This window comes from Cygnus olor, chromosome 2 (genome assembly GCF_009769625.2).
Source record: "Cygnus olor isolate bCygOlo1 chromosome 2, bCygOlo1.pri.v2, whole genome shotgun sequence".
Lineage (NCBI taxonomy): Eukaryota > Metazoa > Chordata > Aves > Anseriformes > Anatidae > Cygnus > Cygnus olor.
In genome coordinates this window covers 159316014-159329620 of record NC_049170.1, presented here as the reverse complement: position 1 = coordinate 159329620, position 13607 = coordinate 159316014, and the positions used below count along the sequence as shown (strand labels likewise).

At 47.2% G+C, this 13607-nt stretch overlaps 1 long non-coding RNA gene across 1 annotated transcript; it reads left to right on the top strand.

Moving 5' to 3' along the window:
- The first annotated feature begins 3397 nt into the window (after window positions 1–3397).
- On the top strand, window positions 3398–7128 carry LOC121065026. Its single transcript, XR_005816865.1, has 2 exons — window positions 3398–3529; window positions 4165–7128. It is a non-coding gene; the product is annotated as an uncharacterized LOC121065026 (long non-coding RNA).
- Window positions 7129–13607: the final 6479 nt, after the last annotated feature.

Below are 13607 nucleotides of genomic sequence, written 5' to 3'. Positions count from 1 at the left end.
TCAACATAGGCTGTGAAGAACAGTTTATGACCTTCTTTGCAGTTTCTTTTTTCTTGCTTGACGAAGGTCACTGTGTCTTTCCTCAGCATTATCTCACTTTGACTAAACAAATGAAATGCTTCCAACCTTTTCTACAAGGTTGTATTTTCAAGATCTCTGACCACTTCTCCCTCTCCTCTGGTCCCTCTCCAAGTGCTTCGCATATTTTTGAAGTGTCGCATACAGATTAGGACATCGGTGTTTCAGACGAGGTCTTGCCAGAGTGGAAAGGGCACTTTGCATATCTTGCATATGATGTTGCTGCCTGTGTTCCCTTGAGTGACATTTGTTTTCATTGCTGTGGTGTGACACTGTTGGCTCCCACTGTTTACACTGCAGTTCTTAATTGTACCCTAACCTGTTGTTCCTCATCCTGTGTTATGTGGCCAGTTTTATTTTAGTGCAATGTATTTCTCTTTTTTGAACTGCACCCTTTCTTTATTTATTTACTGTTTTGTTACATCCATGTGTCAAAATCACCTAGAACTCTCCTTACAGTACTTTTTCAGATCATTTCTCCTCGGCATCATCTAAAAATATGAGGCAATCCCTCTATTGCTTCCCTAGTGTTACTAGTGATGATATTGTGTAGTACTGAGCCCACAGCAGAGCTCATGGAGAACCTTATGAGCTGCACTGTTCAAATTGCTTTGACCAATAACCACTGTGAACTGTGGTGTGAGTGTGTTTTAATGTCTGGCTTTGCCCCCTTTCTGTTGCATTTTCACTGGATTGTGTTTCCTGAGCTTGGTCATAAGCACACCATGAAAGAATGTGTCAACAATTTTGGTAAAACTTTATTACATTTTTAACCAAAAATTATGCTATTCTAGCATGTTTTACCCTGTATATGAAGATTTGGCTTGTTTAATTATGAAGAAAAGAAAAAAAAAGCTACACAATATAATAGCTCTCTCAGCATCAGCCTAATCCTTCCCTTCCCTTCCCTTCCCTTCCCTTCCCTTCCCTTCCCTTCCCTTCCCTTCCCTTCCCTTCCCTTCCCTTCCCTTCCCTTCCCTTCCCTTCCCTTCCCTTCCCTTCCCTTCCCTTCCCTTCCCTTCCCTTCCCTTCCCTTCCCTTCCCTTCCCTTCCCTTCCCTTCCCTTCCCTTCCCTTCCCTTCCCTTCCCTTCCCTTCCCTTCCCTCAGACTTCTCATTTAATGTCCTCTCTGACCTACGTTGCCCTTCCACTTTCTTGCAGCCAACTTCTTTTCAGGCAAAACTGCACTAACAGGAGTATTGCTTTCTGCCCTTTCTATACTGACAGTCTCCCCAGACTTACCAGGAACTTGGCAAGCATTCTGTGTTGATTCCCTTTCCAGAAATAACTGTGTTTTTAAAGAAACTAATCCTCTCTCCTACACATTCCTGTTTCTGCTCTTCTTCCTTTGTATCATCGCTTTCCAGAGGCTCTCCAGAGATCTATCCCACCATCTTCTGCATCTCAGGGTAAGGATGAACACCCTTGAAAGACAGGACAGCTCTTCATTGCCTGCCCTTGCAGGCATCTTCTGTATCTGTATTCCAGATGTATGAAGTATACCACCAAATCTGCATTTACCAGTTAAATCCCACTTTTGGTTAAGACTTCCCATTTATTCTCCACCTTACAGTAGCATGCAGAAGTTCAGCAGAGCATCTGACTAGTCTGCCCAGACTTCCTAGGACTGAGGTTAGGCCAGCTCAGCTAGTGGTGTTGGACCTCACGAAAAGATCTGTGACTGTACTCACTCTCCCAGCCAAATAAAAGAGAAGCAATATGCTTTTCCCACTTCCTGCATTGCCCACCTCCTCAAAATGCTCTGGGCCTAAGGCATCCTCATGTTCTCCTTGGTGAGCCTTGTGTACACCTTGCGCAGGAGAAATGACTGAGTAATTCACGTGGCAGAGCTTACAGGACAGAGAAGCTAGTGCTCAGCAATAATCTCCATCATAAAAGACCCCAAATCCTTGAATTCCACTCACATCTACTGCTGCCAGAGATTGCAAACAGATCGATAACACATCGCAGTCTGAGGCGTATGAGACAGAGAGGGATTTAACATTGCTGCCACGGGTCAGGGGATAAAGTAAGTCACTGGTCATTCACACACAAGCATTCATCAGGCTATAACGAGGAAAATGTAGATATTTGGTTTGCAGGTATTGTAGTTCCTAAACCATGAAATTTTCTTTTTTTTTTTTCTTTTTTTTTTTTTTTTTGGTCCCTCCAGCTTATCCGTTTATGTGCTATGTGTGCCAAGAGCAGGAGTCCAACAAGAACTGTTTGACCATTTCCATGTGTGCAAAGGAAGACAAATATTGTGTGACTATCCGTGACAACGTTGGAACAAGTAAGTTTCTGAACAATGCTTTTGTTTGGGCTGTAGAACAGGAGTCCCAGGAATTCACGTATGCAAAAAATTACCCCAGTCACCAACTGTTAGGAGACACTGACCCTGTTGCTCCTTATTGCAATCACTGCAGCATCACTAAATACTTGATAATATTACCAGGAGTTGGGGCAATGCTGATGCTACGTACAGCAACACTAGGGAGTGAACTCCAGTCCAGGGCTGCATGCACTGCTTCATGGTTTTCTCCCCCAGCTTTGCTGTGACCTCTCCAGCTAGCTCTTGCTATGGCAATATTCACTCCCAGGGTTGGTTTTCAAAAATGTTTGGACAAAACTGCTCCATGGCTGACTCCCTCCGCCATGCACAATCCTTCAGGTTGGCCCTTGAGGTTCAAGGTGAAGGTTGAGGTGAAGGTCAAGGTGAGGTTGAAGGTGCACCTTCAAGCACCTCCATGTATTCTCATAAAATACATCCACAAGGTTCTCCGTTGCAGGAAAACCATCCTGGTGGGCAGCGATCCAGCTTGATCATTGCTTTGGGCAGCCTGAACTGAAAGCCACCCACAAAAGCTAATTTCACCTGGGAGAGATGTAACATGGAGCCCCGAGAGGACCAGCATCATGTTGCAGCAGTGTGGACATAGCTAGACTGCTGCCAGTCCAGAACCAAAGACATATTTGCCTTGGGCACTGGTCCCTGGCCTTATTTTTATTTACCAGTGCAGATTTAGAACATCTTACATTTAGAAATGTGAGAACAACAATTCTTACATTTGACTTTCTTTCCTTTTCCCCCTTCTTTTCTTCATTAGAGCCCAACAAGCCTAAGTATGTCATCTCTAAGATGTGCTCCCCAACGTGTCCAGCAGCAAGTCAGCAACAAAACCAAGCCTCTCAAAGGGTTTCTTGCTGTGAGAAGCCATTATGCAATGTGAATGGAGTCAGCAGCAAGCGAAGCAGCTACGGAGTGATGTCCCTGGGTGTCCTGGCCGGTATCACTTACATCTTTGTATGTGGACTGTGATGGGTTAGGAAAAGCTCCCCAGGATGGCCTTGTTGTCTGAAATAAAAGTGTGTAGCTCTGGGATAATTACTGCTCTCAAGAGTCGTGTTTTGCAGACAAGCTTCCCTTGGGATTTTTGAGAGTCTAAATAAGGTAGGTACTGAACTCTCATTGATTTCCTAAGCTTACTTGAATCTTAAGTGTCCCCAGACATTCAAGTCACCCAAGGAAACACATAAAAGACAGCCCTTTTGACATGTTCAGGCTTCACATCGTTACTGCTCTGAAGAGGTCCTTGAAGACATATTTTTGTCACTTCGAGTTTCTGAGCACCGCATGGAATAACAATCCACCCTGCCTGAAACACGGGTAATAGCTTGATAGTTAGGACAGCACTGAGGGGATGTTCAGCAGCATCTTCTGGTCACAGTAGGTTGGTAGGTTGGTTATCTCACGTTGGTCAAGCAGCTCATAAACAAATACAAAGGGGTAAAATGTATTTCCGGCAGTGTTTTGGACATTCCTCCAGCCTCAGTGGGCAACGATTTCTGGCTCCCCTGGCACTTTGCTCTTGTAAGCATATCACTTTTTGAAATGAGCATTCTTCGTCTCCCAGCTCTGACTCATCAGCAGAGTTTGGGGAAAAGGCAGAAAGGAACTAATGTGGCTGAGAGATGAAACAACGTCTGGTAGCGGGGAGACGGAGGGAGGAGGGAAGGAGGGTGGCATGGACGGGGTCCGTCTGGAAAAGGAGATGTCTCCATATCTATTTCCCTCTTTTTTTGCAGGGCCAAACCAACTTGAGAGCTGTTGCCAAACCCCAGTCATGTAGAGATCATGCGATGGTTTCTACAAAACCATGGGCCTGGCATGGAAACGATTGATTGTGCTGGGCTTTGTTCGGTTTTGCACTCCAGGCTCTCTGCTCCCTCCTCTCCCAGCAAGAGCTGCAGCTGAGGGGAGACAGAAAAGCTCTGTAGAGGAGGCCTGGGGGTGTCTACAGAGAAGAAGAAGGGCAGGCAGCCAAAGGCTATCATAAACAGCCCAGAGCTTCCTGGTCATAGCCCCTGCTGCTTCTCTGGAAAAAATAAAAAAAATAAAATAAAAAGGAGAAGAGTTGGCAGTGTCACTAGCTCAGCTGTGTTCTAGGGGAAACTAGAACTCATCCAAACAATTCAAGGCCTTTGTTTTGTGGTTAGAGGTGGTTTTTTTTTTTCTTTTTTTTTCTTTTTTTTTTTTTTTCTTTTTGGATGAGATGCATTTGGTAGCTAAATGAGACCTTTGGTTTGTCTAAAGCATCGTCTTGAAAGTCTGACATGTTTTGGTTGCACATTTTTGGAAGGATGCATGTTTCTGAGATGTTTTATGCTGTCAGGTTTATGAAGCAACTGGTTTCCCATGATGATCAGCCAAAGGTGCCCCATCAACCTCTGGTGTTTTTACTGTGAACTCTGGAGCCTGGTGCCTGGCTCATGCTGTAAATATTTAGAAAAATGAAGCAAATGAAGGAGTTGACACCAAGTCCTGGGCAGGGACAAGAAACCACTGGCACCCATCGATCTGAGCATACTGGTGAGCCCAGCCCAGGGATGAAAAACAGATGTCGAGAGGGCCAAACAAAATTTGCTGTTAAGTTTCTTTTGGTGAAGTCAACCACAAAACGGAAGAAAAGCTAAAAGGGAGAAATGGGAACGGAAAGACTTTTAAATGGAGAGGAAGGAGGAGATGCCCAGCTGCTAAGGGAAGGGGCTGGCAGCAGTGGTATGGGTTGTGGTAGCCACAATGCATCCCAGTGCCACAAACACATGCATCAATAAAACCCCAAGGAGAGGGAAGTCACTTTTTCCCATAGGCCCTGCAGTACATTGGGTGCTTGCAAAAAACTCCAGGAAAGTTGGGCTTGGGGCCAGAGCCATTACTGCCTTTACCGCCAGGCGAGTTGGCACAGGAAAAGGGAAGCAGACGGAGCAATTTATACCTTACCAGTTTCACTGCACGTGAAAAATCAAAGAGCTCATGGGTGAGGTCAGCTGGCAGAGAGGGAAGAGTCAAGGGCTGAGCAGTCCCCTGGGGCTGGTGGCGTGCAGGGCACCAGGACGGGCAGGAGGGAGAGCAAACCTCAGCCAGGTATCTGCCACAGCAGCAGTGCTGCAGGGTCTGGAAGGCAAGGTGGTCTTCTCAAAGCCCAGCAGCTGCTACTGAGGACTCTCCTTTGTGGTCTTCCACTTCTGTGCTGGGATCCCTGACAATCGGACACTCTTTAAAGGAACTGCTTGGTTCTGCTTACAGGGACTTTCTCCTGCCAGCAGATTTCTGCATTTATCACTACGTGTCCCCTTTCAGGCCCCGGTTGCCTTCCCCTCCTCTTCGCCACACCAACTTCAGTGCTTCCTGCTGACAGCACCCAAATGGATGTTACCTCCAGCAGAATAAAAGGGTCAGAGGAGTTACAAGGTCTCTGTGTCTATAAATTTAGAGGGAACCCTTTTCTTTCCTGAAATTTCTGGATGCCAGAGCACCTGATCATACCAGGATTATGCTGATTGAACCTCCGCAGGTGAAATGCCTTCAGGTTTTCCCTGTGTTTAAAGGATTTACCAATTGCTCTACCAGACACACCAGCACCCATCCAGCTCCTGGACTGAAAGGCCACAGCTGTGAATGAGGAGCCAAAGTCAAAACCAGCGAGCACATGGGTAGGATTTATGAAGGGACTTTGTTAAAGCTGATGCCCTGAGTGGGAAATCACTGACACTCTTTCAGAGAAACAAAGAGGGAAGGGGGGCACTTAAAAGCTGTCCTTCTTGGTTCTTGGTTGGGGGTGAGCAATGGGGGATGTTGTCTGGCTAAGGACACAGCTCCTCTACACGCTGCTACCTGCTTCTCCTGGGCTGTAGGAAGGTGCAGGTAGAAGACAAGGGCTCCCACGAGCCAGGAGTTCATGCACAAACTGACAAATCCCCTCTTCTTCCAAGGTCACATTTACTTTTTCAGATGGAGCTGCAGCTCGAGGTAATCTCCGGGATCGCACTGGTGGCAATCTCCAGGACTAGCTGCACTTGCTGGGAGCAGATATCTAGACAATGCTTCGAGGTGCTCCTTTAGCACAGGATCTGCTCTGCAACCCCAGCAACTTTGAGTTCCACACCCAGAGTCGGGAGATGTTTTCTCTTGCAGCCTGCAGTACGTGCGCAGTGCAGGGAAGGCAGGTGGAGACACCAACCACATCTAACACGGAGACGTTTTGCTGCTGCTCGTGTTCCTAAGATCAACACAGCTGAGCTAGCGAACACATCAAAACCTAGAACATTAAAAGGAAGCAGGCCACAGGTCTAAGCAAAGGAAAGGTGGCTTTTCCAGTATGAATATGCACAGCAGTAAGGGATATTAGCCAGGCTAAGTGGTGACCAGGCGCAGAGGCAGTGGGAAAATTAATCTTTGGCATCACAGCAACCGAACCCAGCCTGTTTCACCTGTTCCTGTGTCTTCACAATGGGGAACTCCAGGGATTTCAGAAGATTGGATACTGCCAAACGCAGCACCCATTGTCATAAAGGGGATGGGGGAGACTCTGGGCAAATACAGAGCAGTCAGCCCAGGCCCCAGTCTTGGGAAAAAAAATCTGAAATAAATCATCAAACCATTTGTAACGCTGCAGGGGCTATCAGGGAGATGGGAATGAACAGCAAGAGCCTTGTGACAGATGGGTGTTATTCCCACCTGTGGCAAGGTGGCAAAATCTGTAGTTAGGGCAAAAGTGGTACCTGTCACATACCTCAGTGTTAATAAAGCTTTTGGCACTATATCACATGGCAGCAAACTAAGGAAATGCAGTCTAGCTAAAATCACAAGCAAATAACTGTCAATGGCTTTGCTGTCAAAGCAGAAGGAGCTATTAAACAGGGTTCTCTGCAGCTTGCCATGGCTCTGGTATGATGCAATGTTTTAATTACCAGATTGAATGATGGATTAGAGAATAAATTGACCGAGCTTGCAGGCGACAAACTGGTAAAATCTGCAAGTTGGAGAATTCTGGGTCACTCTGGTAAATGTAAGTGACAGCCTGAGAAAGAGGATGCAGTTTGGTTAGGACAAGCACAAAGCTCTGCAGTTAGTGCGGACCCGTTATCTGCACAAATATAGGAAAAGGAAGTATCCCTTGCAGCAATTTGGCAAAAAAACAGAAGTAACAATGGGTGCTATAAGAGATCAAAGGTTTAACAAATGTCACACTGGGGGGAGGAACTGGGACAGAAAAAGAAAAAGGCCCTGTTGGAACTCTGCAGTCTATTGAAAAGTTGTATACTTCACACTGGCAAGCATAAACTGGAGTGTGAGGAGACAAGATCCTTCCACCTGGACTGCTGCCTTCTCCCTGTTTTTGCTTTAGGATTGGTTCACATGGCCACAAAAGGACCTTTTAGATAGGATCAGAAAAGTTCTTCGCATCCAAGGGGTGGTGAAGAGCTGGAGTTAATTGTTGGGAGAACTGCCTCCAGCATCAGCAGCTTGAGTATCATTACCCAGGTGCCTCAAAGCATGATGGAAAATATTGTCCTCAGCATCTCATTAGTGGGGAGATGGGGATAGAGAATGAACTGGGGATAGAGAATGAACTCATTTGCCTTTCCTGGCCCCCTCCATCTCCCTTCTGTCATTCCCATGGAGACGCTGAGTGTGCTGGCCACCTTTTCTTCATTAGAGCATAATCGTGCTGTTCAGGCTTGACTTTTATACACTAATGCCTAACACCAAACATGACACAAAGATGCTCTTCCACTGATATCATGTAGGAACCTCACTCCAAAAGGTGTTCAACCCCCAGAACACCTCCAGGCTTCCCAGGATCTCAGGCAGCAGTACAAGCTCTAGACGTGCTGAGCCAACGAGTGGAGAGAGCTCTGCACAACGTGAATGACGTAGGGTTTTCTCCTTATTTCATCCAAGCAAACCCCTAAACGCCATGCAAAGCACCCTCATCATGCATGATGGGGTTCATCATGCATGGCTGGGGGATCAGTCCTGGAGCAGCAGGGCCAGGAAGCAGGCACTGGCTCTGTGCCTGGTGCTCACAACAGCTCATCTGGGACCTGCCCCTGGCTCCAGGGCCTGCTCCAGCACCAGATGTAATCAGCAGTTAGATAACCTGCAGACTCTGCTCCTGGGAACAAGAAACTCCTTGCTGTCGTCTACAGGAAATTAGTGTAATAAAACTCAGTGCAACATCTTCCGTGAGAGAAAAAAAATAATTATCATACAAAATCTCTAAGAAAGTTGATTTTGCCCTCTCACACTTATTCTTAGAGATTTAAGTTGATCACTTTCTCACAAGCACCAGCACGTGTGCGCCTGGGTGATCTGGCCAGTGTTACCGCTATGCCACACTTAGACAAGAGACGACAGCTATGAAGTGCTCATCATGCCTCTGAGGTTCTTGGCAGAGCACAACAAACTGATTTTGGATTTGACTTTGTTGGCCTTTAGAGGGGAGGATGCTATTTGGGCTCACTTTCCCTTTTATTTTTGCCTCTTTTAGGCAAAAATCTTGAATTTCCCAGTTCATTTGTTTTCTTTATCTGAATGTTTTATTGCTCACACCCTGTTCTCTATTCTTTTATGTAAGGTCAGTTCCTTGGTCTTCTTCATTTGAATGAAATCAGACATTGAATGCCTACAGCAGAAAACACATGCCTTTCCGCTTAACCCTTGCACTGCCATCTCTTCTAGGTGCTTTCACACACATGGACACATCCATTTGTATTTCATCTGCACCAAACTTAGGATTTCTACTGCAAAACTCCACGAGTCCAGCACCTTGTCTACAGCTTCAGTGTGGTTCATGTGGCCTCCCTGGAGCCTGGCAGATTACTTGTTTAAAGAGGCACATTTTTGGTGGATGGGATGGGAAGGGTCTGGAATGCCTCTTCCCTCCCCAAAACAACCAGGCATTTAGGTCTTGGCTTGGAGAGAGGAGGCCCCCCTGCACAGGAACCTTTGCGGGGGGGGCTGCAGAACCACATTGATGGGTCAAAAGAAGCCAGGAATGGAAACAAGGCTAAACAACATGGGTCCAAATTTCACCTAGGAGATGGAGATAGGACTGGAGATGGGTATATCTGCTACATAGGTCCAAGGGCCACCCAGCAGATAGGACTGGAGACAAGGCCATAACTCAAGTCCAGTGGTCATCTAGAAGATGAGGAGTTAAAATACTGATGGCAAAGCTCCAAGGTCCGTTCAGGACATGGCTGGAGAAATACACCCCTACCACATAGTCCAGGCAAGGACAAAAGGCTCAGGCTTGGGCAGGGGAGTCAGTTTATAATGCTGGAGGGCATAATTCTCGAGCGACCTTTCTTTGGAAGCAGTCTGGTCACTCCAGACAGGGACGTATCTTCCAGCAGACTCCCAGCAAACTGGAGAAATCACAGCAGCAACCAGAGCTTAACTTTTTGCCTGAGTCCTGACCCTTTTGTTAAGCTTCACAGTTCTTTTCCTGTCAAAGGCCTAAAATAAACAAGCAAGACAGGGGGTGAGTCATGAAGACTCAAATTAGTAAGAGTGACTTCTCGGATACCGATTCAGCATGCAGCAGCCAATGGACCACCTTCACCTTAACAGCTCTGGGAAAGAAGGAAAATACAAAATATTGATATCAACCAGAAACAGAAGTTCATAAATCTGACAGCCTGACTGTGACTGCAGGTTGTGCTTGGAGTGAGCAGATGAAGGTCCTATTCTAGCAGATACTGCAGCCCAAAGATCTACCTGATTATACACACACTTTTTCAGGAAACTCAGAAGCTGACAGCTGTCTCAGGTGTGTCCCCATGGGCTGCAGGAAAGAGTGGCAAGGTGACAAGGACAACAAAGGTGTTGAGGTGTCAAGGTGATAGAGGACAGTGAGCTTTTTTGGCACTACAGACAGCAAGAAGACCCAGAGAAACTCCAATGGAAAAAACAAAAAACAAACAAACAAACAAAAAACTTGTGTATCTGGAGTTCCCTTGGATAAATGTGCCTGAAGATCTGCTGGGCAGCTCTGTTCTGGAGCAGCCAACACGGGTTTCAGGAGGAGAAACATCGAGGGGTGGGATGATGGGGTTGGGATATGAAATCAGCCCAATCAGGTAGAGCAGGATGGTGTGAGTGGGAGCCCTGGGGACAGTGCATCACGGCTCCAGCACAATCTGCTGTGGCAGCACCTAGAGCAGAGAGGGCCTTTATGCCATGACTGCCTCGCAGCAGACTGCTCTGGGCAAAGAGGCTTGTCTGTCTGGGGGAAACACACCTTGCAGCAGGGATGAAGATCCTGGTCTCCTGCTCTTCCAGGCAAGGGGCCTAAACACAAGGCTAGAGAACAGATTGTGTCCTCCCAGCCCTCTGCTCTACTAAATCGATATCAATGTTTAACACCTTTGGCAGGTGGGATAGGACCCTTCCACAGAGCAGCCCCTATCCTCTCTGGCAGCCCAGAAGTCTGAGCACTTCTCCTAATCTGCAGAGACTGACATAACTAGTGAAAAGACAGGATGTTGTGTCCTTCCTGTGGCATCTATGCAAAGTGGCTTTAGCAGATTTGCTCTGTGAAGCCCCTTCTGCTCCACTAAGCAGGGGAAACACCTCATTTGCAAACTCCGTTGGGGTGTAGGTGCCTCGCAGAGCCCCCTTGTGCACGACCCTGGCCAGGCTCAGGTAGTTCCCCCCAAGCCCTGAAACAGAAAAGTGGTGGTGAAGGAAGCTCTCTGCATGCCACCTGTCTCTGCGGATGCTTAGCAAGCTCTTAGCAGACCCACATTTCAAACTCAAACTCCCGAAACGTCAGTTCAGCAGTGAACCCTTGCAGACCTAGTAATTCCTGTTTTAATTGCTGCAGTGATCCCTGCTAACTTGCTCTCTTGACCCGTGAAGGGAGTTGCCATTATCTTAATTTCCTTATTTTAGAACTAGCCATTTGTCCCCAGCACACAAGCAAGCCATATAATATTTACTCTAGCACCACTTTGTTTTCAGTTCCAGCCGCCTCCCCGTTTCCTTTTACCTTGAGCATATCTTTTTGCCTGCACCCTCCTTTCCCTCACACAGGCCACATTCCTGCTGCCTTTCTTATTGCCTCCCTCTTCTTCTGAAGGATTATTTTTCTACCTTGCTTTCACAGTCTGAACACAGCCGTTCAGCAAAGCCGTCCAACAAGCCCCAGGCCTGCAAGGCTCGATCTTTCATTGCTGTATTTTGCTCTAGGACAGAAAGGCCTGCCATCAGACAGGTGCTGTGTTGAGTTTGCAGACTGCTCTCCCAGAAGGTAGCCTTAGTAAGGAGGTGGTAGGTGTGAGCTTAGACCAGTGAGCTTTCAAAAGGGCTTCCTTACCTGGTTACATCTCCCATACCATCTACCACGGCAAACTGGTCCCTAGGCACTCTGCCCACCTGCTCCACTTGTAAGTATCCTGTAATTATTGCTGCTCCTGCCCAGCCATTTCAGTATTGCTGGGATGACTACATATCCCGTGATGAGTTGTGTCCTGTCACTCTGAGGTCCTCTCTCTTCCTTCCCAGAAGTAGACAGGGTCCTATCCATGAAGCAGTGGAACTGCTAATGTTAGATTTGGGGTGTGGAAGGGAAGAAAACTAGAAAGCTGTAGACCTTTGTCCATGTCTGCTGGGGATGGGGGGAGCCTACAAGACATCAAAAGGAACAGGAGAGCTGAAAAAAGCATGCTATGCCTTCCTGATACCCAGAAATTAAGTCTTTGATGCTGCACCCCAAAGCTGACATGCCATGAAGTTACTCACATGTTGGCTACAAAAAGCCAGATCGACTTACAGACAAAAGTTGAACTCGGTTGTTGGGCACTCTGTGACACAGACATCTTGTGAGTTTATCTGACTGATGGTGCACAGACAGGCTGAATTATGGTTGCTCAGGCTGAAACAGGTTGCAAAGCTGAAACTTCCCAGATTTTTAGCATTTGAGTTGCAAACCAGAGAATGAAACAGTCCCAGCTGCCTATTTCAGTGGAAGGTATTAGAACACGGAAACGCACCACTCTCAGTCAGTTCCTGCTAGAATAACTGGCAATGAGAATTAAAAATGAGTCTTAAGAGAGATGGGGGAAGTGGGAGCTTGCAGGCATGGATTTGGTTTCCAAGTAGAGGTTTCTGAATGCACTCTGAAAACATGGGAGGTGGAATTTCTTCCGACAGACGCATTTGCCAGGGAATGCTGATTCTGCAGAATTAAACCCATCCGTGGTATACAGAGTTTGTCAAACTTGCATTCCCAGGCTCCCTCAGCAGCCAATTTCACAAGCTCCCTCCCCCAGTGCTCTCTGTCCAGCTCATTTTCTGAAGGGCTTTGCTATTTCTGAATAATTTCTGAAAAATTCTGAATTTGCCCAGCTGAACTTGGGTTGCTCCTGCCAACCTTTCTGGTAGACCACCCTATGCTTTGAAGACCCATCCTGCCAAGCATCCCAGGTCGTCCCACGCCACTCCTGCTACTGGGCTCTGCACCTTCAAACTTTCCAACCCTCTATATCCAATCACTTTTGGGCTCCAGTAAACAGGTCAGGAAGTTGGTTACCTACTTGCCTGGGTCTTGCATGCAGAGGGCTGTGCATGCAGCAGGTCTATAAATGAAGAGGAGGCATCATGCATGCAGGGGTCTTGCGTATGTACAGGTTTGTGTACGCAGGGTTCCATGTATGAAGGGAGTCCTGCACACAGGGATTTCCATGCACATGTTAAGTATGCACACGAAGCAGTTGTGGATGTGTCAGGTGTGTGTGCACACAGGAGATCTGTGCATGTACGGGGGCATAAATCACGGAATCATTAAGGTTGGAAAAGGCCTCCAAGATCATCTGGTCCAACCATCACCTACTACCAATGTCACCCACTAAACCATGTCCCTAAACACCACGTCCAACCTTTCCTTAAACACCCCCAGGGACAGTGACTCCACCACCTCCCTGGGCAACCCGTTCCAATGTCTGACTACTCTTTCTGAGAAGAAATGTCCCTTAATTTCCAATGTAAACCTCCCCTGGGGCAACTGGAGGCCAATGCAGTGGGTCCTCCTGCCTGCACTGAGTTGTGGATGCAGAGGGTTGCTCAAGAAGCAGGTTGTGCACGAGTGAGGCCCTGCATGCAGGAGGGTCCTCCTGCTGACGGCTCTTCCCCCACGGAAACGGAGGGGACTAGAAAGTGGGGAGGAAAAAGCCTTGAAGGG